Below are 23,621 nucleotides of genomic sequence, written 5' to 3' on the forward strand. Positions count from 1 at the left end.
TTATATGATTTTCATTTTCACAACAAATTAATGAGTTTGGTATTATTATCCTCACTTTTCAGAAGTCAAAACTGAGGTTTAGCGACAGGCTCAAAGGTATCTGTTGAGTCATAGAGTCAGGCTTTGAGCACTAACGGTCATTCCTCCTCATTGCTGTTCTGTGTCACAGCAACATGTCTCCTCAATAAAAAACAAAGGTAAGCACATGCCAATAACTGGGAATGTGGTCCAGATCCTTTTCAAGGTCAGTGTGTGGCACTGGTACACTCCTGGTGCCAAATGGCCATCTGGCAATGTGACACAAGTAACAAAACATGAGGGCATACCCAATGAGCTCTAAGCTTGCCTTTCTAATCTCCCCTGCCACGATAGGGGTTTAAAAGGGAAGCATTTGTTCCTAAACTTCTAGGAAATGCCTCTGTCTCAGTGTGGGTTCCTGCCTAAGAAGTATTTGGGTGCAGGTAGCTTACTTGGGAGATAAACCTGGGAGGCAGCAGTGAAAGAGAAAAGACAGCAGGGCAGGGAAGGAGAAGCTATCAATCAAAGGTTATCAATGCGTTTGCTGGGCAAAAGTGGCTGGACCTTTGAGAAATTACACCTGGACCTTTGAGAAATAAGCACAATGCCTTCCAGAATGGCCCACCCAGTGGCAGAAAGCTAGAGCATTTGTCCACTAACCTCATGATTCACTGGTTGAGAGTGCCGTGACGGCATTCACTCCCCAACTTCCAGGCTTCCCTTGCAAGTGGGTCCAGCAAGCTCCTGTATCTTTGGAGAAGACTCTGGGGCAGAAGGCTGAAAAACACACAGTGCATGCTCGAAGTGAGACACTATCAGACTAAGACTAAACTTGCACCAACTGTCCACCACAGTCATGGCTGAAATAAGTTGAGAGGATACAACATGAGGTACCAGAGGCTTCTCTTATACCAAATGAATTTAACCTGGAAAATTTTCAAATCCCCATAAGCCACCTAGGGATTTAATTATTTGGAGTGTAACTCTTTGGCAATATCCTAAATAATTCTCCTGGAGTGCTAATACTGTCTCTTTCTCATTTAAAAAGCATAAACGATATATCCTATACCAAGATAGCTCAGTCCTAAAGTTACCAGTATGGATATGTCAAGTTTATTAGATTTTATGATAAATGCCCAAGGACACTATTAAAAGACGATGGTTTAAAATACATACATATATATATTTTATACATATTTATAAACAGATATATAAATACATATATACACAAATATATATACATATAAAAACATATTTATATATATAAATATGTAATGTAGGAAGCAAAAATAAGTTAATCAAGACACTGAAAAGATTTCAATTAACACTAATATTTTTCATAACTGTAGACTGAATTGTGTTATAGTAGTGTAGTAAGTAATAAAGAGGACAAGTTTTAAAGTGAAACAGACCAATTAACTGAGAGTATGATTTTTAAGCCAGTTTATCAGTCAGCTATTGCTGCAATAATGTTGTGTAACAACTCCAAAATTTCAATGGCTTGTGACAATAAGCATATATTATTCATTCACCAAGTCTTTGGGTGGATTGTAGTTCTGGGCTCAGCTTAGATTGGGTTGGTTTGGCTTGGCTTCAGTCTCTGAATTAAGTTTAGGTCTACTCCACATTTTTCATTATTCTCCTCAAAATAGTAGCAATACAGGTAGCTCTTTAAATGGTGAACAGCAGAAGCACAGGATGAAAGAAGCTAATTCACACAAACATTTAACCTATGGTTCACATCATGTCTTCCCACATTACTTAGTCAAAGTTTGGGCAACCTGCCCAAAGTCACATAACTAGTAAGTTGGACACAAGTAGTTTTACTCCTGATGTTCATAATGAACATGCAGTGGGGACTCTAATATTTTCTAAGGTCTTTTACCATCTAATATATCTAATATATATATATATATATATAAGATATATCTGATATATCTAATATATATCTAATACAGACCATCTAATATATATAATTCTACCATCTAATACGCAGACCCCATTCAAGTTTTTCCATCTGTCCCAAGGATCCAGTTCAGAATAATTAAATGCATTTAGTTGTCATATTACTGTAGTTTTGTTTAATTGGAACAGCTTCTCAGTCTTTCGTTGACTTTCTAACTCCATTCATTTTCTATACTTCATAACAAATTACCATAAATTTAGCAGCTTAAAGTTACATGACCAATCTCAACATCACTGCAGTGAAGAAATGGCCTCTGCTTTCTCTTGTGGGAAATATTGAAAAATCACACAGCAAACGGAGGCAGTGAAGAACTGAGGATGACAATCCTATCTACTTGATCTACAAAGGAGTGATAGTTACATTTATTTTAGCACGTGTTGTGAGGATGGAACTAGATAAGTCACGTAACATGGATATTACAGTTGTGGCACATAGTAACTGATCACCAAATATTAATTCCCGCTATCTTATCCTCTTCTCTAACCATTAGAAGGAAGGCAAAAGGAACCAATGCTTAATTAGCTCTGTCTACAGGATACCACATTATTTCTTTAATTAATCAGAAAAATGGTCAATCATGTTGTGCACAGTGTAGGAAAAAACAACACTCTCACTACATATTTTTCATTCTTGAATAATTTTATGTTACTTCCTTATCACATTTTCCTCTACATAATCGCAAAACACCATCAAAATCAAGAAAATAACATTAATATACTGCTACCATCTAATACGCAGACCCCATTCAAGTTTTTCCATCTGTCCCAAGGATCCAGTTCAGAATAATTAAATGCATTTAGTTGTCATATTACTGTAGTTTTGTTTAATTGGAACAGCTTCTCAGTCTTTCGTTGACTTTCTAACTCCATTCATTTTCTATACTTCATAACAAATTACCATAAATTAGCAGCTTAAAGTTACATGACCAATCTCAACATCACTGCAGTGAAGAAATGGCCTCTGCTTTCTCTTGTGGGAAATATTGAAAAATCACACAGCAAACGGAGGCAGTGAAGAACTGAGGATGACAATCCTATCTACTTGATCTACAAAGGAGTGATAGTTACATTTATTTTAGCACGTGTTGTGAGGATGGAACTAGATAAGTCACGTAACATGGATATTACAGTTGTGGCACATAGTAACTGATCACCAAATATTAATTCCCGCTATCTTATCCTCTTCTCTAACCATTAGAAGGAAGGCAAAAGGAACCAATGCTTAATTAGCTCTGTCTACAGGATACCACATTATTTCTTTAATTAATCAGAAAAATGGTCAATCATGTTGTGCACAGTGTAGGAAAAAACAACACTCTCACTACATATTTTTCATTCTTGAATAATTTTATGTTACTTCCTTATCACATTTTCCTCTACATAATCGCAAAACACCATCAAAATCAAGAAAATAACATTAATATACTGCTACCATCTAATACGCAGACCCCATTCAAGTTTTTCCATCTGTCCCAAGGATCCAGTTCAGAATAATTAAATGCATTTAGTTGTCATATTACTGTAGTTTTGTTTAATTGGAACAGCTTCTCAGTCTTTCGTTGACTTTCTAACTCCATTCATTTTCTATACTTCATAACAAATTACCATAAATTTAGCAGCTTAAATGTATTATCTTAAAATTTATTTAAGATAAAATTTAACACACATTCATTATCTAAAATTTCTGTGGATCAGGCTTGACAGGGTTTTATGTCTTACCAGGCTGAAGTCCCTGTGTCAGCCAGTGCTGTGGTCTCATCAGAGCCTCGACTTAAAAAATATCTGCTTCCATGCTTCCTCAGCTTGTTAGCAGATATTTCTTTGCTGCTTCAGGACTGAAGTTTTAGTTTCCTTCTAGACACCACCCTCAGCTCCTACAACCTGTCCACATTTCCTCATCATGTGGGCTTCGCCAACATAGCCACTTACTTCAGGAGCTTATTTCTTCAAGGACAGTAAGGAGTTGTCTCTCTAGCACCTCTGTTAGTAAGCTAGAGTTATACACACACATACACACACACACACAGAGACATATATATGTGTATATATATATCACTTTTTGTATGATTTTACAAATACAAAAATCAGAATGTAATTATGGGAGTGACATTTCATCACCTATGCTATATATTACTGGTTAAAAGCAAGTCACAGATCCTGACCAAACCGAAGGATAGGAGATTATACAAAGGCATGAACACCAAAGGGCAGGGATCACTGTGGGGGTCAGGGAGGCAAGGGGGAGGAAAGACTGATCATCTTAGGTTTTATCCACTATAGTGGCCTTGACACTTTTGAATATTACCTTCTAGAATCTTCCTTAATTCAGGTTTTTGTAAAATGTTTCTCCATTCGGATTTGTCCAAAGTTTTCTCATGATTCCTCATGCCCAGGTAAAAATTCTTTTTCCAGAATACCACAAAAAGATGTTTAGTTCTTCACACTGTATGGTGGCTTGTAATTTCAGTTTGCCCTATTATGGAGTTCATATCAAATATTATTTAAATGAAGTATTATCTACCAGGGTTTACTCTTTTTCTTTATGTAATTAATAAATGTTTGGTAGAAATATGCTTTAAAACTGTTAAAATCCCATTCCTCATCACACTTCCAATCAATCAATAAAGTTATGTATTTAATCAGTGTGTGTTCATGGTTCACTATTTAAGAGTTTATAATCAATTAATCAATTTTTAAAAATTTTGGTGGTCAAATTATCCCCGATTTATCCAGTGGAAGTCCCTTCAGTTTGGCTTGTGTGTTCTTTAACATACCTCTATCATTCTTTGAGCAATTTCTATTGTTAGGCACATTAATCCAAGGAGCCTTTGCTCTTTGTGTGGATTTAAATTACAGTCTGAGGTCACTTACTTTCAGCATGAAGAACTTCTTTTAGTATTTCTTACAGGGTGGTTTGCTAGCAACAAATTCTCTGTGTTTTTGTTTATTTTGGAAAGTCTCTTTTATCTCGAACGTTGAAAGATACATTTGCTGAATATAAAATTCTTGGTTGACAGGGTTTTTTTTGAGCACTTTGAATATGTTCTCTTATTGCCTTTTGGCCTCCATTGTTTTTGCTGACAAATCAGCTGATAATCTTATTATTGGCTCCCTTATAATTGATTCATTTGTTTTATCTTGCTGCTTTCAAGATTTTCTCTCATGTTTAACTTTCAGCACTTTTTACTGTAATGGGTCTGTGAATCTCTTTGCATTTATCTTACTTGGAGATTGTTGATTTTCCTGATTGCACAGGTTATTATTTTTTAATAAATTGAGAGAGCTTTCAGCTATTATTCTTTGGAATATTTTTTCTTCTCTTTTTTTCTCCTCTCCTGATATTCTCATTACTTGTACATTGGCATGCCTAATAGTGTTCCACATTTCTTTGAAAATCTATTCATTTTTCTTTTTTCTCTGTTCTTCAGCCTGCATAATTTCTATTAATCTATATACAAGTTCACAAACTCTATCCTCTACCAACTCAAATTCAAATCTACTTCTGAGCACTTCTTCAAATTTTCATTATTATATTTTTCAACTCCAGAATTTGTTTGGTTATTTTTTATAATTTCTTTACTGATATTTTCAATTTGATGTGCCATTGTCATCACACCTCCTTTCACTTCTTTAATCATGCTTTTCCCTAGCTCTGTGAACATTTTTACAATAGCTACTTTGAAATATTTTTTGTCAGAATTCGATATTAGTTTTGAGCCTAGGAGGTCTCCTCTTGGCTGTCTTATTCATCCCTTTCTCCTACAAACTAGCCACCCTACAGTCTTGTTTTATCTTCATTAGTTTAACAAATCTCCTTATTACCTTTTCCCACAGATCATGTGTAGGTTCTTCACATGTTCTTCAGATCATGTGTAGGTTAAAGTTTTTCACACTCTCTTGCAAATAAAGTCAGTTCCTTTGGGAAGAGTTTAGGAACAATCTGGTTTATTGGTCTAACTCTCAGGCAAAATCTCTGAAACAGGACTTTGGAACTGCAGGCAGGGAGAATAGTGCTTCTCTCTGCTTTACACTCCTGCTGTAGGAGCTGAGTGCTTGGTGGTGGGGGTCAGCCTGAGGTCCTCTCAGGTTGTCTGGCATGGAACCACCACTTTGGGAGCCAGAAATAGGGCTATCAGGGTCCCAGTAGTCTCAGCATGCCACACACAAAGTAGAGTCTGTATCTGTGAGAGAAAAAGTTCAATTTTAAACTGCATTCCTAGAACTTAGCCTCAGCAACAGCTGCTAGGGAAAGGATGAGAAATGCCAAAATCCTGCTCCTTTCAGGATGTAAGCACTCTACCTGAGACCCAGTGGAGAGAGAGAGCCCTGTGTTCTTGGCTGGAGTAGAGTTTCAGGGGTACATGTACAGGTGTGTTACATTGATAAACTTGGGTCATGAGGGTTTGCTGTACAGATTATTTCATCATCCAGGTACTAAGCCTAATACCCATTATTTTTCCTGATCCTCTCCCTCCTACTACCCCTCCACCTTCCAAAAGGCCCCAGTGTGTGTTGTTCCACCTGATATGTCCATGTGTTCTCATCATTTAGCCCCCACACACAAGTAAGAACATGTAATATTTGGTTTTCTGTTCCTGTGTTAGTTTGCTGAGGATAATGACCTCCAGCTCCAACCGTGTCCCTACAAAGGACATGATCTTGTTCTTTTTTATGGTTGCAAAGTATTTCATGGTGTATATGTACCATATTTTCTTTATCAGGTCTATCATTGATGGGCATTTAGATTGATTTCATACCTTTGCTATTATGAATAGTGCTGCAATTCACTCAAAACCATACAATTACATGGAAACTGAATAACCTGCTCCTGTGTAACTTTTGTGTAAATAATGAAATCAAGGCAGAAATCAAGAAGTTATTAGAAACTAGTGAAAACAAAGATACAGCGTACCACAATCTCTGGGACACAGCTAAAGCACTGCTAGGAGGGAAACTTATAGCACTAAATGCCCACATCGAAAAGTTAGAAAGATCTCAAGTTAACAAATTAACATCACAACTAACAGAACTAGAGAACCAAGGGCAAACAAATCCCAAAGCTAGCAGAAGACAAGAAATAACTATAGAGTTTATTGAATATTTGTTTCTTCACTTGCCACTTGCCCTTAGGACCATTTCCAGATATTTTGAATGGTTGATTTTTTGTTTGTCTTTAATTTTTTTTTTTTTTTTTGAGACAGAGTCTCACTCTGTGTCCCAGGCTGGAGTGCAGTGGCATGATCTCGAATCACTGCAAGCTCCGCTTCCCGGGTTCACGCCATTCTCCTGCTTCAGCCTCCTGCGTAGCTGGGACTACAGGCGCCCGCCACTGCGCCCAGCTAATTTTTTGTATTTTTAGTAGAGATGGGGTTTCACCGTGGTCTCGATCACCTGACCTTGTGATCTGCTCGCCTTGGCCTCCCAGAGTGCTGGGATTACAGGTGTGAGCCACCGCGCCCGGCCTGTCTTTAAAATTTTAACCAGTTTCACTGGAAAGTGGGTCAGCAAAGCTCCTCATGTTATCATGCCAGTTGATTTCCCTCACTCAATGCTTAACTTCTTAACTGGCTACATTCTTTTTGAATAGGCATGGCCCATAGCCCATATACATTTCAGAGTTTCTAAATATGAGAGTGATTTTGCATTATCCACAATTGCAGCTTTTTCAGACCTTTGCATTGTCTCTTCTCTCTGTCTAGAACTCCCTTTCCCTAGATAGTCACAGGGCTTACTCTCTCTCCTCCTTCACATGATTGCTCAAGAATCATCTTTTTAGCAAGGCTTTCCCTTAACACCCTATTTAACATTGAACTTTATTTCCAAACTGGCACTCTTATCCTCTTTTGCTTTTTCCCCCCCCCATTCATCACTATCTATGATACTGTATATTTACTTATTTGGTTTTTGTCTTTCTCACTCCAGCAGAATACAAACTGTGTTTGGTCAGAGGCTTCTTTCCCCTAATCTCTTTTGCTCACTGCTGAATCCTTAGCACCTTCAAGTGTCCTGAACATAGTGAGCACTAAAAATATATTCAATAAGATAACATTCTTGGCATCTTACATGTATTAACTCATCTAATGCTGACCTATGATCACTAATAGTAACAACAATCAATGAAAATAATTATTAATAATGTTTCCTGCTCTTCAGACATGGAAACTGAGGTACAGAGAAGTTAAATAAAATTAGACCATGGTAGAGGCAGGATGTGAACCCAGGCCACTTGACTATTAAACTTTCATTCTCATTCTCCTCACTCCCAGAAACTGGTTTCTTTTTCAGAGCAATAACTCAACTATTTCCAGTTTACATGTTATGACATTGGTTGATATTAGTTAGGGTTATTAAGATTTCAGAGTACTCATATTTTAATAATGCAATCTTAAGAATCGAATCCCTTTAAATATCAGGTGAGTCTATTTTTTTAAAGTTGTATTTCAGACAGGAGGTAAAGAGAATTATTTTTTGAAGAAAGGGAATTTGATTGATGCTTCTTAAATAAGCAGTGGCCTATTTTCCCTGCTTATTGGTATCCAGCAATTAAATTAAATGAGGTATAATAGCTGTAAAATATATAATTAGTGCTCACTCTTAGTTTCTAGGAATTATGTTAATATAGCTTGGTGCTGCATCAACCTATCTCAATGGAAATTATTTTTAAAAAAAACCAATAATGTACTGAAAAGCATCTCTTGGAATTTAAATTGGAATAGAAACTCTATAATGCATTAAAATCAACATTCTCATATCTGCAATAAATAGAGAAATATAACTTGCTGATATTACTGTTCTACCTGACATAAATTAAAATGATAAGATTATAACATGAAAGGGATAATAAATATTATCAATGGACATATGCAGATGATGGAATTATGAGTAATTTAAAATTTTCTGTTTTTTTATGTATTTAAAATAAATGTATCATCTCTGGAATCAGAAAAAATAGTGGTTAAGTGTTAGAAAACACTAAGGAGCCTTGTGTTCATGAGAAGAAGCTTTAATTGCTAAACATGTAAATAAACCTATTTACTGCCATGTTATGGATGTTTCTGCATATGTAAATATTTTAACAACTTGTAGATTCATTTTATACAGGTACAATTAAGTGGATCTAGTACTTCTGAAACTTACTATATAAAGAATTTAATATATTAAGTATGATGACTATACTTTCTCTTTAATTTTTTGACACATAAAAATTACACGTATTTATGAAGTACATGTGATATTTTGATATATGCATGCAATGTGTAATGATCAAATCAGGGTATTAGGATATCCATCACTTCAAATATTTTCTTATATAAAGACTCCGTATTATAAAGTTTGAGTCTTTAGTACTAGAAAAGGCAGCAGAGGTTTAGAGCTTGGGCTCTAGGGCCACACATCTCAGGTTTTAAACCCTTGCTTCATCATTCTTGAGCTGTGGGACAGTGGACAAGCTATGCACAATCTCTGCGACTTGGTATCATCCTTCATAAAAAGAAGGCAATAATTACTCCTGTTTTACAGGATTGTTGTGGGCATTAAAGGAATTGACAAGTTAAACTTAGGGCAATACCCTGACATGCATTTGCTAGCATGGTTATACTAAATTGTAAGCCTCTTGAAGTTAAGGGGAGTTATTTTATTTACTTCTGCTCCTTACACATGGAAAAACATCAATAAATGATTATACAACTAATGATGGAATTCATTCGAGAACTAAAATAAACATGAGAATTACACAGTCATTAAAACAAAAATTAGAATATTTTGTGGACTCTCACATGTGAGCTCTCTGTCAGGATTTCTCCTTGGCTCCCAGTTAAGAGCTCTAGGAAGAGAAAGTTCTATTTTTTCACTATAAAAGCTAGAGATTTTTCTCAGGCTAGACAAAAAAGAAAGAGAATGTTTTAAAGCTACGACTTTGTATGAAAGTAATAGAACCTCAATTCTAATTAGTTTATGTAACAGAAAAAAGGAGACGTGCTTGGCTTATGCAGCTACAACACAAGAAGAGAGGCACTGAAGCTGGCCTTTGGGATAACTAGAATCAGGTTATCCCAAACTAGAATTTGTGTCCATCTACAAACAGCAGAGCCCAGCTGTTTCTTGCATGCTTTCTCTCTCGGTCTTGCTCCTCACCCTTTGCCTCTTGCTCTCTTTCTCTCCTGCATGTTAGCTTTGTTGTTTTCCACTGCAGTAAGTTTCTGTGTAGGATGGGCGACATGGCTGCCAGCAGCCCTAAGCTCACATCCCCAGAGCCTCTCAAAAAGAGAGGAGAGAAATCTTACCCAACATATCCCATCATAAAACATGTCAGGGAAGGCTTTTTTCAGCCCTGCTTTGGTATCTTGCCCATCTCTGGACCAACCATCATGTCTAAGAAGGAGGATCACATAAGATATGTACTTTTCTCCCTGCTCTGGGTTTTGTTATTGTTATTTTCTTCTTCATTTGGACTGGCTAGATTATTTTAGTGAATTCCTTCCCTTCTGTGCCCCAGTGTTCAAACTCTGACGTTGCTCTTCAGGGAGGAAACCTCAGGGTATGCCCACAGTCACTCCTTCCATGACCACACTCAGATGTTAAACTCCACTAATGTCTAGAGGTGGAGAAGAAGTGGTTCCCCGCAAGACAAGTGGCAGATAGCCCAGACAGGCTGTTGCAGAAATGCCAAGTGTCAAGCAGTCTTCTCAATTTGTGCCTATTATATGAAATAACTTAGATTTGGGAAGTTAGAGCCTATATTAAATTATGACATTACTAAGGCAGGACACAGAGGCTTAATTGAAAATATTCCAAAGTAGAAATGTCTCAGCTCTCTGTGTGTGTTAGATGCAGGATTTATATGATCCGTTAACCTCTCCAAGTTTTTAAGATTAATGATTATGGTTATAGTACCCTATTCAGAAAGAAGGTAAAGCCCAGCAATATTTCCAACATCACTTACTATCCCTGATTTTCTATTAAAGCAAAAATGTTTAATATGTTATTATTAATGCAAAACAGAAATGAATGTCTTTAGTCTCTCTAATTCCAGAGTCTTCTTGGATTAGCCTGGGAAAGAATGAAGATTTTAGATTAATTTTTGTGTGAAGCATGGAAAGAACTGATGTACCAAAGGAATCCTAAGTCACAGCTAAGGCCAATTGAAACTGGATGGCTTAAACTGGAAACAGTTAAAGCCTAATGGCCTTTTCACTCTTTAAATGAACTCACCATTTAATATGGTGTAGTATTAGTTTAAAAATATATACCTAATACTTAAATGTACATCAGGACTCTTTACATGTATAACATTTAAATATATACCGGAACTGTTTCCACATAAGTGTCTAAATAATGGCCCCAGTAACCTTGGATATTTACACTGTGCTGCCAGGCACTGCATATTTTTTTTTTTTTTTTTTTGGAGATGGAGTTTTGCTCTGTTGCCCAGGCTCGAATGCAGTGTTGCGATCTCAGCTCACTGCAACCTCCGCCTCCAGGTTCAAGCAATTCCCTTGCCTCATCCTCAAGAGTAGCTGGGGTTACAGGCGTCCACCACCATGCCAGGCTAATTTTTTGTATTTTTAGTAGAGACAGGGTTTTACCATGTTGTCCTGGCTAGTCTCAAGTGATCCACCTGCCTTGGCCTCCCAAAGTCCTGGGATTACAGGCATGAGCCACTGCGCCCAGCCCAGGCACTGCATATTTTAAGTGCAGTGTATAGATCCTATTTATACCAAAAACCTTATGTTTTTTATCAGATAAAAAACTGATTGATATCCTAGTTAGACTGAAAGATCTTGTTTTACTCATAATTTAGTATTTTATGTGAAACTCTTGACTTTTAATTCAAAGCCTATTAACAAAATATCAGACCTAGATGAAAAGAATTAAAAATTTCATGCTAAAGGTATATTCCTTCTTTATGAAAATTGTCTTAGAATCTGTAGCTTCAATTAAAATTGCACAGGTCATTTGATCCAGCATTTCCACTAGCAGTGACAAGTAAATAAATAATCATAGACTTGGGGAAAAAAAATCTAGCTACATGCATATTCATCACAGTATCATTTATAGTAGCAAAAAATTGAAAGATAAATGTGCACTAATAGGAAATTCTAAAATATGATAGAAATAAAGTATGGCATATCCATGCACTAGAATATTATGAAAGCACTGAAATTGATGTTGAGGAAGACTATGTACTAAGAAGATATTATAAATGTCATGAGGTTTGTTTTAAAAGATTATAAAATAGTAAAATTCCATTGCTTAAATGGGATTTTATATGTATATAAATGGAGAAAAAGTAACCATGATACACACAAAAATATAAATAAAGTGATTTGAGCCTAGGTAGTAGAAATATAGATTTTCTTTTTTGTAAATGTTTCCTAAATTTTCTATAAAAAACAAATCATACATTCATGTAAGAAAAATAAGAAATAAAAATTATTCACAATTGAGACTTTTGGTGTTAAAAATACTTGAACATTACTAAGAGTGGGTACTATGTGGAAACAATTTGTCATTAGCAGATTACCTATGCTCCTTTGGAGCGATTTCTCTGTGACTTTTCACACTATTTCACAATTCTGTCCTAGGCTTTATCAAAGTCCATGGACATCTGATCGAAACAAAAATTAACAGAAATCTGCAAAAGAGCTATTAGGGACATTACTCTTGTGAATAGATAGTCAGCACTCTGGGGACAGACATTGTGTTATCTTTCTCATCTTAAATTTTACTGCTGGGCTTCATGGTGCTTTGTGCCTACCAATACTCAATCATTGGATCAATGCTGAATGACTGTTAAACTCCTTGATGTCAGAGTTAATTGCTGACAACACCCTACAGGATTTGCTATGAGATATATATAAATTGCAATCTGCCAAAATGGGAACCCAAAGCTGCTTCTCGGGATCAAAATTAAGGGCAACCCATCTTTGCTTTGCTAGCTGTGAATTAGCTTTAAAAGGAAAAACAAATAAAAAACCCAGAGTTGATTCCAGAATGGAATATGTGTAAAGAGTTCACATCTGTTGTATCTTAGTTGGTATTCCACAATACGATTTTAAATAGATCCTTCATTTTGATCTCATCTGCTGTGAACTAATGTGACTAAACAGGTTGGATAAACTGTCACTCTCCTAGAAGAATGAAGCAGTGTAGAACAAATGTCATGATTTTAAAGTAACATTCTTTTTGCCTAACCCATTGTCCAGTTGTATTTCAAGTGAAGACATATTTTCTAAATTAAATTTATTTTTTAATACTATAAGGAGTCCTTATCTCCAGGCATGCTTTTGTACTTGCTATCACTTCAATAATTTGAATCACCTACACAAGTTCAAGGAAAGCACTGTGAACATAACAAGTCCTTATCCAAGTCCAGGGTATTTTGTTCACCTAGTTTACTGCCGTACCATCTGCCCTTTACTTCTGGAGGACTTTCAATAAAGCAGGAGCCAAAGTAAATGCAGATACCCCACTGCTATCTATTTAACTTTCATTAAGTGAGTTGGTGCAGTGCCCAGGCGCCTTCTCAAAACCAGCCCATCATCTAAGAGTATTTACATAAGACTCTTTGCATTATATTCCAACCTCTGCAACACTAGTATTAACTACTGACATCTGCCAACTCTGACTGGTAAGTGCTTTACAGTATCAATTCATCCCAAGCAAAAAGCATTTCTGAGTGCTGCAGTGCTCTTGTTAATGCCAATAAGAAGTATCAAGGCTTATATGACACCTAGAAGAAATTAGTACCCATATTCAAAGAAAAGTCTTTGTTATTTCCCAGAGTATTATGTGGACTTTATTGAGATGACTGCATCTGACACCTGCTGTAATATAAAATGCAGCTATAATTAGCCAACTGATGCTCACTGCAGTTTAGGTCGAATCCCTTCTGTGGGAATTATGCTTTAAAATATTCAGAACTCCAAGTGGCTCTCATTACATTTAATTTTAACTTAGAATTAGGTGGTCTAGAAAAAAAAATTTAGGATTGTAATAGCCCCCTGCTGAATGCCACACAGCAACGTGAAAACCCATAGGGTTTTTTCCTCTCTAAAAAAAAAAAAAAAAATGAGAGCAGCAGACTACACTACAGCCTTCAATTGAAGTCTGGCTTTGCTTAATTGTACTTTTTGCACTCATCAGTCTCTCCTCTTCAGAGCAAGCTACAAAAATTGCCTGAATAGCCAAAGAAAAGTTTCCCACAGTCACTGGCCACAGAAAAACACTATTGTCCTTCCTCACAGTTTGATGGACAACATTTCTATAAATGGGTAGCCAGGCTGTCAATGGTACCCTCGCTGAAAAGGCAAAAGAAGAGAACAGATTCTGCCAATATCTGACAAAGCATGTTAACACATAATCAGGCATTCACTAGTCAGGCAGCTGCCCCTGGGACCTTCATCACACAGGTGCCTTTAAGCCATTTCCTATTCACAGATAAAGGAAACAAACAGGAGATACCTGGGAAAGGAGCAGTCTATTACGATTTGCCAAATGTCCATCTTCTGGGCTGTGTGTAAAACTAGAAAGATGAAAAAAAAAATATCCTGTAGTTTCAACTGAGAAATGATAAAACAGCCAAACACTTACAAATCTTTAAATTAAGCTGTGGAGTTTTTTCCTTTCCTTTTCTCTGTTTTCTCTTTTTTTTTTTTTGGCGGGGGGGTGATTTCTGTTTGTTTGTATGGCATAACATCACTCAAGTATAACAACAAAGGCCATCTTTTCCTTGGTGGCTTATCAAACGCATTTGCCCAACCTTAGTGTGAAACACTAAGACTGAAATAAATACTTACCTGGTCCAACTGAGTCACAAAAGGGTTTACATTGTCACTTGAAGCCATTTTTCCTATACACTTACACATTCTCTCTTTCTTCATTTCAAGATCTGGGATCAGTAATGTCAGAGGGGTAATGGGGTGAATGATTCTCCAGGAAAGCAGAAACTCTGGACCATTTCTTGAGGAACCACCAAAGTAAATACTTCAGAAAAATAATTAGCATTTTTTATTTCTTCATAAGTGCTCAGATTAAGAACATTATTTCCACACTGTGGATATCTATCCAATCAGAGGAAATATCAGACCTTAATACTTCATTACGCTAATGGCCCTATTACCATATATGACATTAAAATGTGCATACTGGTATATGGCTGTTCTTAGGACATTTTCAAATTAAAATTTAATGATTACTACCTTTAAGTTGTTAAGTAAGAATTTCTATTTTATTTCTTCATTTTCATTTTAGTGATTATCACACTGTCAATTCTTCTGTATTTAAAGTGTGGTACACATATGAGGAAGGAACCAGGAAGGCAATTTTGTGAAGTGGTGAAGTTCTTAGGAATCTCAGATTGACTAAAATATAGTTGTTAGGATACAATTTGAAAATCGACACACTCAAAACTACAACTTTTAACCTAAAAGGCAAGTACTATAAAACTACTGGGGAAAAAGAAATCAAGACAGTAGTTAATCCAAACCAGGGGCAAAAGTTGAAACGACTGCTTTTTCAACTAACTTTGTAAATAAGCAACTATTATCTTGTATAGCTTTCTCATCTGCAAAATAGGAATGTAATGCTTAACATTCCTATTTGTTGAATACAATGCTCAACAAATGGAACAAAACCAATAAAGGCTCACAAATACCTCAGAAATATAACAATGTATTCTCTGACTTAAGCTTTATTTTCTTCTTTATTTCTTTTTACATACTTGTTTAATAAAATATAAATAAAATTATAAAGTCAACTTTAGTTAATAAATAGCAAATTCGGATTTATTAAGTTTATAATCCTTATACATATAAAGACATTAAGAAACCTTTCCTTAAATTTAATTCAATTAAATAATATTTAGAAACTGCCTATATATAATCATCATCATTACTGCCAGTACGCCTATTCTGTGCTAGGTATTTTATGAATGTTTTATTATTTAATCCTTACAACAACCATCTGAGTCAGGTACAATTATTTTCCCTATTTTACAGGTAGGAAACTGAGGTTTTGGGATATAAAATGAATTAACATTCTCTACTTTTCTACTAAGTTGCAGAGTTTGGATTTGGATTCAGGTCTGTATCCTTCTAAAGACCATACTTGTCCTATGAAACCATGGTTTATGTTTTAATAAACAGAACAAAATAAATTTGTATTTATGATTTGAAAATGCAACATGCTCTTTTATTAGGTAGCATGTGTACATTTTCTATTTTATGGTATATGTGTGTATTTTTATCATTATGACATAAGTTAAACCAACCTCCTATCTCCAGGAAAAATAATCAAAACTTTTTTGGACAGTTGAATTAGGGTTATGTTTTTCTTAACTATTTAAAGTGAAAGAGTTTCTCTCCATGACCAAATTTACACCTGAAAATTTTCACTCAAAGACTAAACACTATCTCCCCAACCAGACTGAAGTTCTTTAAGGTTGAAAAGGAATCCTGTTTTCAACTTTCTCAAGATTTGTGACAAAACACAGCCTCTTAGGAATCTCATCTTTAGATGTACCCCATAAAACTCCTACAACTTAAAACACTTTTTTATTCTGGCTTTGGTTGAATCCAGAGTTCGTCAGTGTTGTCTACCAAAACAAATCTTTTCTAAACATCTGAACTTTTTAGCCTCATGTTTCAATTCACAGAAAACTTGATCTGAATTGATATGCCACTTCGATTCTAATCTCATCCTTGCCCAACTGACCAAATCTCATCTCTGTTTCTTCCTTGTTCATTCCCATTTCTGGACTCTAAGTCACTGTGTTTCTGACTAGAAATACCCTCTTTTCTTCTTTCTATCAATCTAAATCTAGTCTTTCGTGTCTACCTAATGGTGTACTTTCTCAACAAAATGTTCTTAACTGATTCCACTTAACACTAATCTTTCATGTAATTTCATCTGTCCTTATTTTTTCTTTTTCTGAGATGGAGTTTCACTCTTGTTACCCAGACTAGAGTACAGTGGCGTGATCTCAGCTCACTGCAACCTCCGCCTCCCAGGTTCAGGTAATTCTCCTGCCTCAGCCTCCTGAGTATCTGGGCTTACAGGCACCCACCACCATGCCCAGCTAATTTTTTTTTGGCTTTTTAGTAGAGATGGGGTTTCATCATGTTGGCCAGGCTGGTTTTAAACTCCTGACCTCAGATGATCCACCGGCCTTGGCCTCCCAAAGTGCTGGGATTACAGAAACGTGAGTTGTCCTTATTTTTCCATTATGTGGCCTATCATCATTCACCTGAATGATATGATGGCTAGCCTCACCCTCCTAATTGATTCATGGAGCCTAGACCTATATTTTCTACCAAATTATATCCTCATTGTGTGTCTGGAATTGGTTCCTTCTGGTGGATTGTTGGTCTTGCTGACTTCAAGAATGAAGCTACGGACCTTCACGGTGAGTGTTACAGCTCTTAAAGATGGTGAGTCTGGAGTTTGCTCCTTCCAATGTGTCCAGAGTTTCTTCCTTCCAGTGGGTTCGTGGTCTCGCTGACTTCAGGAATGAAGCCACAGACCCTGGAGGTGAGTGTTACAGCTCATAAAGGTAGTGCGGACCCAAAGAGTGAGCGGCAGCAAGATTTATTGTGAAGAGCGAAAGAACAAAGCTTCCACAGCATGGAAGGGGACCCCAGCTGATTGCTGCTGCTGCCTTGGGTGGTCAGCTTTTAGTCCCTTATTTGGTCCTGCCCAGGTCCTGCTGATTGGTCCAGTTTACAGAGTGTAGATTGGTCCATTTCACAGAGTGCTGATTGGTGCACTTACAATCCTTTAGCTAGACACAGAGTGCTGACTGGTGCGTTTTTACAGAGTGCTGATTGGTGCATTTACAATCCTTTAGCTAGACACAGAACACTGATTGGTGCGTTTACAATCCTCTAGCTAGACAGAAAAGTTCTCCAAGTCCCCACTTGACCCAGGAAGCCCAGCTGGCTTTAACTCTCACTTGGGGGCAAAAGAAAGACCATATAAATAAATGAATGAATGAATAGTAAAACAGCTGATCCTAATGCTTCATATACTATTCTCTCATAAATCCTTGAAGAGAGTTATCATCCATTGTTATACTCCCGGAGTTCTACAGCTAGCAAAGGAAGAAATCCCACACTGAAATATGGCTTGAACTAAGAATGGGTTAGAAGAGTTGCCAACTCTAATCTTTCCTGTGGAAATTTCCCATGGAAATCATTAGTACACTAAACATTCTGGCTTTTTCCTTCTTGGCACATGAGGGGATTACTCTTCTTGACCCCATTTGAAATTAACATGGCCATGTGATTTGCTTTAATCAATTAGTGTGATCAGAAGTGACAAATAGTCATTCTAGGGAGAAGCTTTAATAGTCTGTGTGCTATTTGCCATTTTACTTTTTCTTTGCTGCAGTATTTGTGGAAGAATGAAGATGGAGCCCCCTCCTCAGCCAGGGTCCTTAAATGAGGAAAATGTAGAGCAGAGTTCCTGGTCAACTTACGGCCACCATGTAAAAGGAGTAAGAAACAAATTTGCCCTGTTTTAAGCCACCAACATTCATTACTGCAGCACAGCCTCTCCTATGCTGACTAATAACTTCTTAATGTCAAGGTGGGACACAGTATGCCAAAATGTGAGGAGACTGAAAAACAAAATGACTGGCTAAATTAAAGCATCTTCAAATATGATCCAGAAGTATATTAGATTAGGCATTTCATTTCTGAAACTGGTAGGTAAAGAATTAACTCTACAGATCTTTCAAACATCTTCTGAGTTGTTCACAATTACATTTCTTTCTCCCCTTTGGTATGCATCGCCCCTTCACACTTGGCACATTAATTTGAAATTTTAAAATTTTATAAACTCCACAGACTCTACTAATATCTTAACCACCAGAAAATTTAGTGGTAGATTTCTATAACTTTTGCATGTAATATTTCTGATTGAATATTAAAATAACATTTGTGTCCTCATAGATGCAGCTGTAAAATTATATGCCTTTTTTTGACTTTATTTTGCTGTTGATATGTCCATTTAGTCAAGATAAGAAATCACTGGTCTGGCTCTGCTGATCTATTTAAGAGTTGTTTTTACCTATTTATAGCATAAATAAATGTTTTCACGTGTTTCAAAAAAGGAACACATATCTAAAGTTTCAAATATGAAATATGAGAACCTACTGAGTATACTTTTTACTTTTATTCTCTTTTATATATCAATATGCTGACAGATACATTCCTCTATGACTACATCCTTCACCACACATAAGTACTGTATAGTTACGAATAATGAAATGATTAAAAAGCATAATGAAAGAATGGCACAACTGTTTTTTTTTTTTTAATTTCTCACTTTTGAGGACTCATTGCAATATTTCCTGCTCCATATTAAACTTGAGAGCTTCTGAGAAGTATTCTTAGAATTCTGATCTTTTGGAAAGAATAATGATTCAATTAGGGTTTTTTTAATCACGATGATTACTTTATGATAATGATCTTACATGGCTAAGATGTTGCACTTACATTGCACTTAGATGCAGCATTTCATTTTAGCAAATTCCAAGAACCATTCACAACTTTATTATTGTACCTGATTTTTACAAGTTCTTTATCCAAGAACCTCTTCATTCTTAGTCAAAATAGGGAAGCTATTTGAGAGGTACAGTGATACCAGCACCAACTGAAAAACATAACAAAATGAGGAACATCAGAACCATTTGAAAGCAAACCAGAAATCCTCATTTGTAGTCTTAAGTAATATGTCTTGGAATTGGTTCAGAAATCAGTCTTTCAGAGGTCCTTTGAAATTGTCTTGAAGTTTTATTGGATAAATTGAGTCTTTTGTAACACATATTATATTAGACATTAGTTTCCTCCCACAATAGAAGGAAGGAACTAAGATGTTATCACTATCACCATTTCTAATAATGTCTTGCTAGCTAAGACTGAAACTAGACAAATTTCTGAAAACTTCATTTGAGTGACAAGACATGAATAGAAATGGCATTAAAAATTGTTGGAGTTATTATACAAAAATATGTGTATTGTAAAACTTTAATCATTTTTTTCTTTTGCCATTCCCATTGAAGGTATTCAGTTTATCAGTGCTCATTCAACCAATATTTATTGAACCCTGATTATGTTAGGGAAATGAAATCTATGACATTGCATGGAAATAGAAAACAGATGCTGAGGGGCGGAGCAAGATGGCCGAATAGGAACAGCTCCAGTCTCCAACTCCCAGCGCGAGCGACACAGAAGACCGGTGATTTCTGCATTTTCAACTGAGGTACTGGGGTCATCTCTCTAGCGAGTGCCGGACAATTGGTGCTGGTCAGCTGCTGCAGCCTGACCAGCGAGAGCTGAAGCAGGGCGAGGCATCGCCTCACCTGGAAGCGCAAGGGGGAAGGAAATCCGTTTTCCTAGCCAGGGGAACTGAGACACACAACATCTGGAAAATCGGGTAACTCCCACCCCAATACTGCGCTTTAAGGAAACAGGCACACCAGGAGAATATATCCCACACCTGGCCGGGAGGGTCCCACGCCCACGGAGCCTCCCTCACTGCTAACACAGCCTCTGCGGCGATCTATCCGCAAGGCAGCAGCAAGGCTGGGGGAGGGGCGCCCGCCATTGCTGAGGCTTAAGTAGGTAAACAAAGCCGCTGGGAAGCTCGAACTGGGTGGAGCTCACAGCAGCTCAAGGAAGCCTGCCTGTCTCTGTAGACTCTACCTCTGCGGACAGCGCACAGCTGCAGTCCAATAGGGGAAAGAGCGGGGGCCGGTGCAGACGCGAACGACTCTGTCTGACAGCTTTGGGGAGAGCCGTGGATCTCCTAACGCGGAGGTGGAGATCTGAGAACGGACAGACTGCCTGCTCAGGTGGGTACCTGACCCCTGAGTAGCCTAGCTGGGAGACATCCTCCACTAGGGGCAGTCTGACACCCCACACCTCACAGGGTGGAGTCACCCCTGAGAGGAAACTTCCAAAGAAAGAATCAGACAGGTACACTCGCTGTTCAGCAATATTCTATCTTCGGCAACCTCTGCTGCTGATACCCAGGCAAACAGGGTCTGGAGTGGACCTCAAGCAATCTCCAACAGACCAACAGACAGTCCTTCTGACTGTCAGACGGAAAACTATCAAACAGGAAGGACACCTATACCAAAACCCCATCAGTACGTCACCATCATCAAAGACCAGAGACAGATAAAACCACAAAGATGGGGAGGAAGCAGGGCAGAAAAGCTGGAAATTCAAAAAATAAGAGCGCATCTCCCCCTGCAAAGGAGCGCAGCCCATCGCCAGCAACGGATCAAAGCTGGTCAGAGAATGACTTTGACGAGATGAGAGAAGAAGGCTTCAGTCCATCAAACCTCTCAGAGCTAAAGGAGGAATTACGTACCCAGCGCAAAGAAACTAAAAATCTTGAAAAAAAAGTGGAAGAATTGACAGCTAGACTAATTAATGCAGAGAAGATCATAAACTAAATGACAGAGATGAAAACCATGACACGAGAAATACGTGACAAATGCACAAGCTTCAGTAACCGACTCGATCAACTGGAAGAAAGAGTATCAGCGATTGAGGATCAAATGAATGAAATGAAGCGAGAAGAGAAACCAAAAGAAAAAAGAAGAAAAAGAAATGAACAAAGCCTGCAAGAAGTATGGGATTATGTAAAAAGACCAAATCTACGTCTGATTGGGGTGCCTGAAAGTGAGGGGGAAAATGGAACCAAGTTGGAAAACACTCTTCAGGATATCATCCAGGAGAACTTCCCCAACCTAGTAGGGCAGGCCTACATTCAAATTCAGGAAATACAGAGAACACCACAAAGATACTCCTCCAGAAGAGCAACTCCAAGACACATAATTGCCAGATTCACCAAAGTTGAAATGAAGGAAAAAATCTTAAGGGCAGCCAGAGACAAAGGTCGGGTTACCCACAAAGGGAAGCCCATCAGAATAACAGCAGACCTCTCGGCAGAAACTCTACAAGCCATAAGAGAGTGGGGACCAATATTCAACGTTCTTAAAGAAAAGAATTTTCAACCCAGAATTTCATATCCAGCCAAACTAAGCTTCATCAGTGAAGGAGAAATAAAATCCTTTACAGATAAGCAAATGCTTAGAGATTTTGTCACCACCAGGCCTGCCTTACAAGAGACCCTGAAGGAAGCCCTAAACATGGAAAGGAACAACCGGTACCAGCCATTGCAAAAACATGCCAAAATGTAAAGACCATCGAGGCTAGGAAGAAACTGCATCAACTAACGAGCAAAATAACCAGTTAATATCATAATGACAGGATCAAGTTCACACATAACAATATTAACCTTAAATGTAAATGGACTAAATGCTCCAATTAAAAGACACAGACTGGCAAACTGGATCAAGAGTCAAGACCCATCAGTCTGCTGTATTCAGGAGACCCATCTCACATGCAGAGACATACATAGGCTCAAAATAAAGGGATGGAGGAAGATCTACCAAGCAAATGGAGAACAAAAACAAGCAGGGGTTGCAATCCTAGTCTCTGATAAAACAGACTTTAAACCATCAAAGATCAAAAGAGACAAAGAAGGCCATTACATAATGGTAAAGGGATCAATTCAACAGGAAGAGCTAACTCTCCTAAATATATATGCACCCAATACAGGAGCACACAGATTCATAAAGCAAGTCCTTAGAGACTTACAAACAAAGAGACTTAGACTCCCATACAATAATAATGGGAGACTTCAACACTCCACTGTCAACATTAGACAGATCAACGAGACAGAAAGTTAAAAGGATATCCAGGAATTGAACTCATCTCTGCACCAAGCGGACCTAATAGACATCTATAGAACTCTCCACCCCAAATCAACAGAATATACATTCTTCTCAGCACCACACCGCACTTATTCCAAAATTGACCACATAATTGGAAGTAAAGCACTCCTCAGCAAATGGAAAAGAACAGAAATTATAACAAACTGTCTCTCAGACCACAGTGCAATCAAACTAGAACTCAGGACTAAGAAACTCAATCAAAACCGCTCAAATACATGGAAACTGAACAACCTGCTCCTGAGTGACTACTGGGTACATAACGAAATGAAAGCATAAATAAAGATGTTCTTTGAAACCAATGAGAACAAAGATACAACATACCAGAATCTCTGGGACACATTTAAAGCAGTGTGTAGAGGGAAATTTATAGCACTAAATGCGCACAAGAGAAAGCAGGAAAGATCTAAAATTGACACTCTAACATCACAATTAAAAGAACTAGAGAGGCAAGAGCAAACACTTTCAAAAGCTAGAAGAAGGCAAGAAATAACTAAGATCAGAGCAGAACTGAAGGAGATAGAGACACAAAAAACCCTCCAAAAAATCAATGAATCCAGGAGTTGGTTTTTTGAAAAGATCAACAAAATTGACAGACCGCTAGCTAGACTAATAAAGAAGAAAAGAGAGAGGAATCAAATAGACGCAATAAAAAATGATAAAGGGGATATCACCACCGACCCCACAGAAATACAAACTACCATCAGAGAATACTATAAATGCCTCTACGCAAATCAACTAGAAAATCTAGAAGAAATGGATAATTTCCTGGACACTTACACTCTCCCAAGACTAAATCAGGAAGAAGTTGAATCCCTGAATAGACCAATAG

General features: G+C 37.3%; 1 long non-coding RNA gene across 1 annotated transcript in view; it reads right to left on the minus strand.

Annotated features, from left to right (window-relative positions):
- Nucleotides 1-684: 684 nt before the first annotated feature.
- LOC117071304 overlaps nucleotides 685-23,621 on the minus strand; it is a 44,524-nt gene continuing 21,587 nt past the window's right edge. The window contains exons 2-4 of the long non-coding RNA XR_004432235.1: nucleotides 19,546-19,635; nucleotides 14,446-14,506; nucleotides 685-795 (exon numbers count right to left, since the gene is read on the minus strand). This is a non-coding gene — a long non-coding RNA (uncharacterized LOC117071304). The remainder of the gene's footprint in view (nucleotides 796-14,445; nucleotides 14,507-19,545; nucleotides 19,636-23,621) is intronic.

The sequence above is a fragment of the Trachypithecus francoisi genome, unplaced genomic scaffold (genome assembly GCF_009764315.1).
Source record: "Trachypithecus francoisi isolate TF-2019V2 unplaced genomic scaffold, Tfra_2.0 Lachesis_group3, whole genome shotgun sequence".
Taxonomy (NCBI): domain Eukaryota; kingdom Metazoa; phylum Chordata; class Mammalia; order Primates; family Cercopithecidae; genus Trachypithecus; species Trachypithecus francoisi.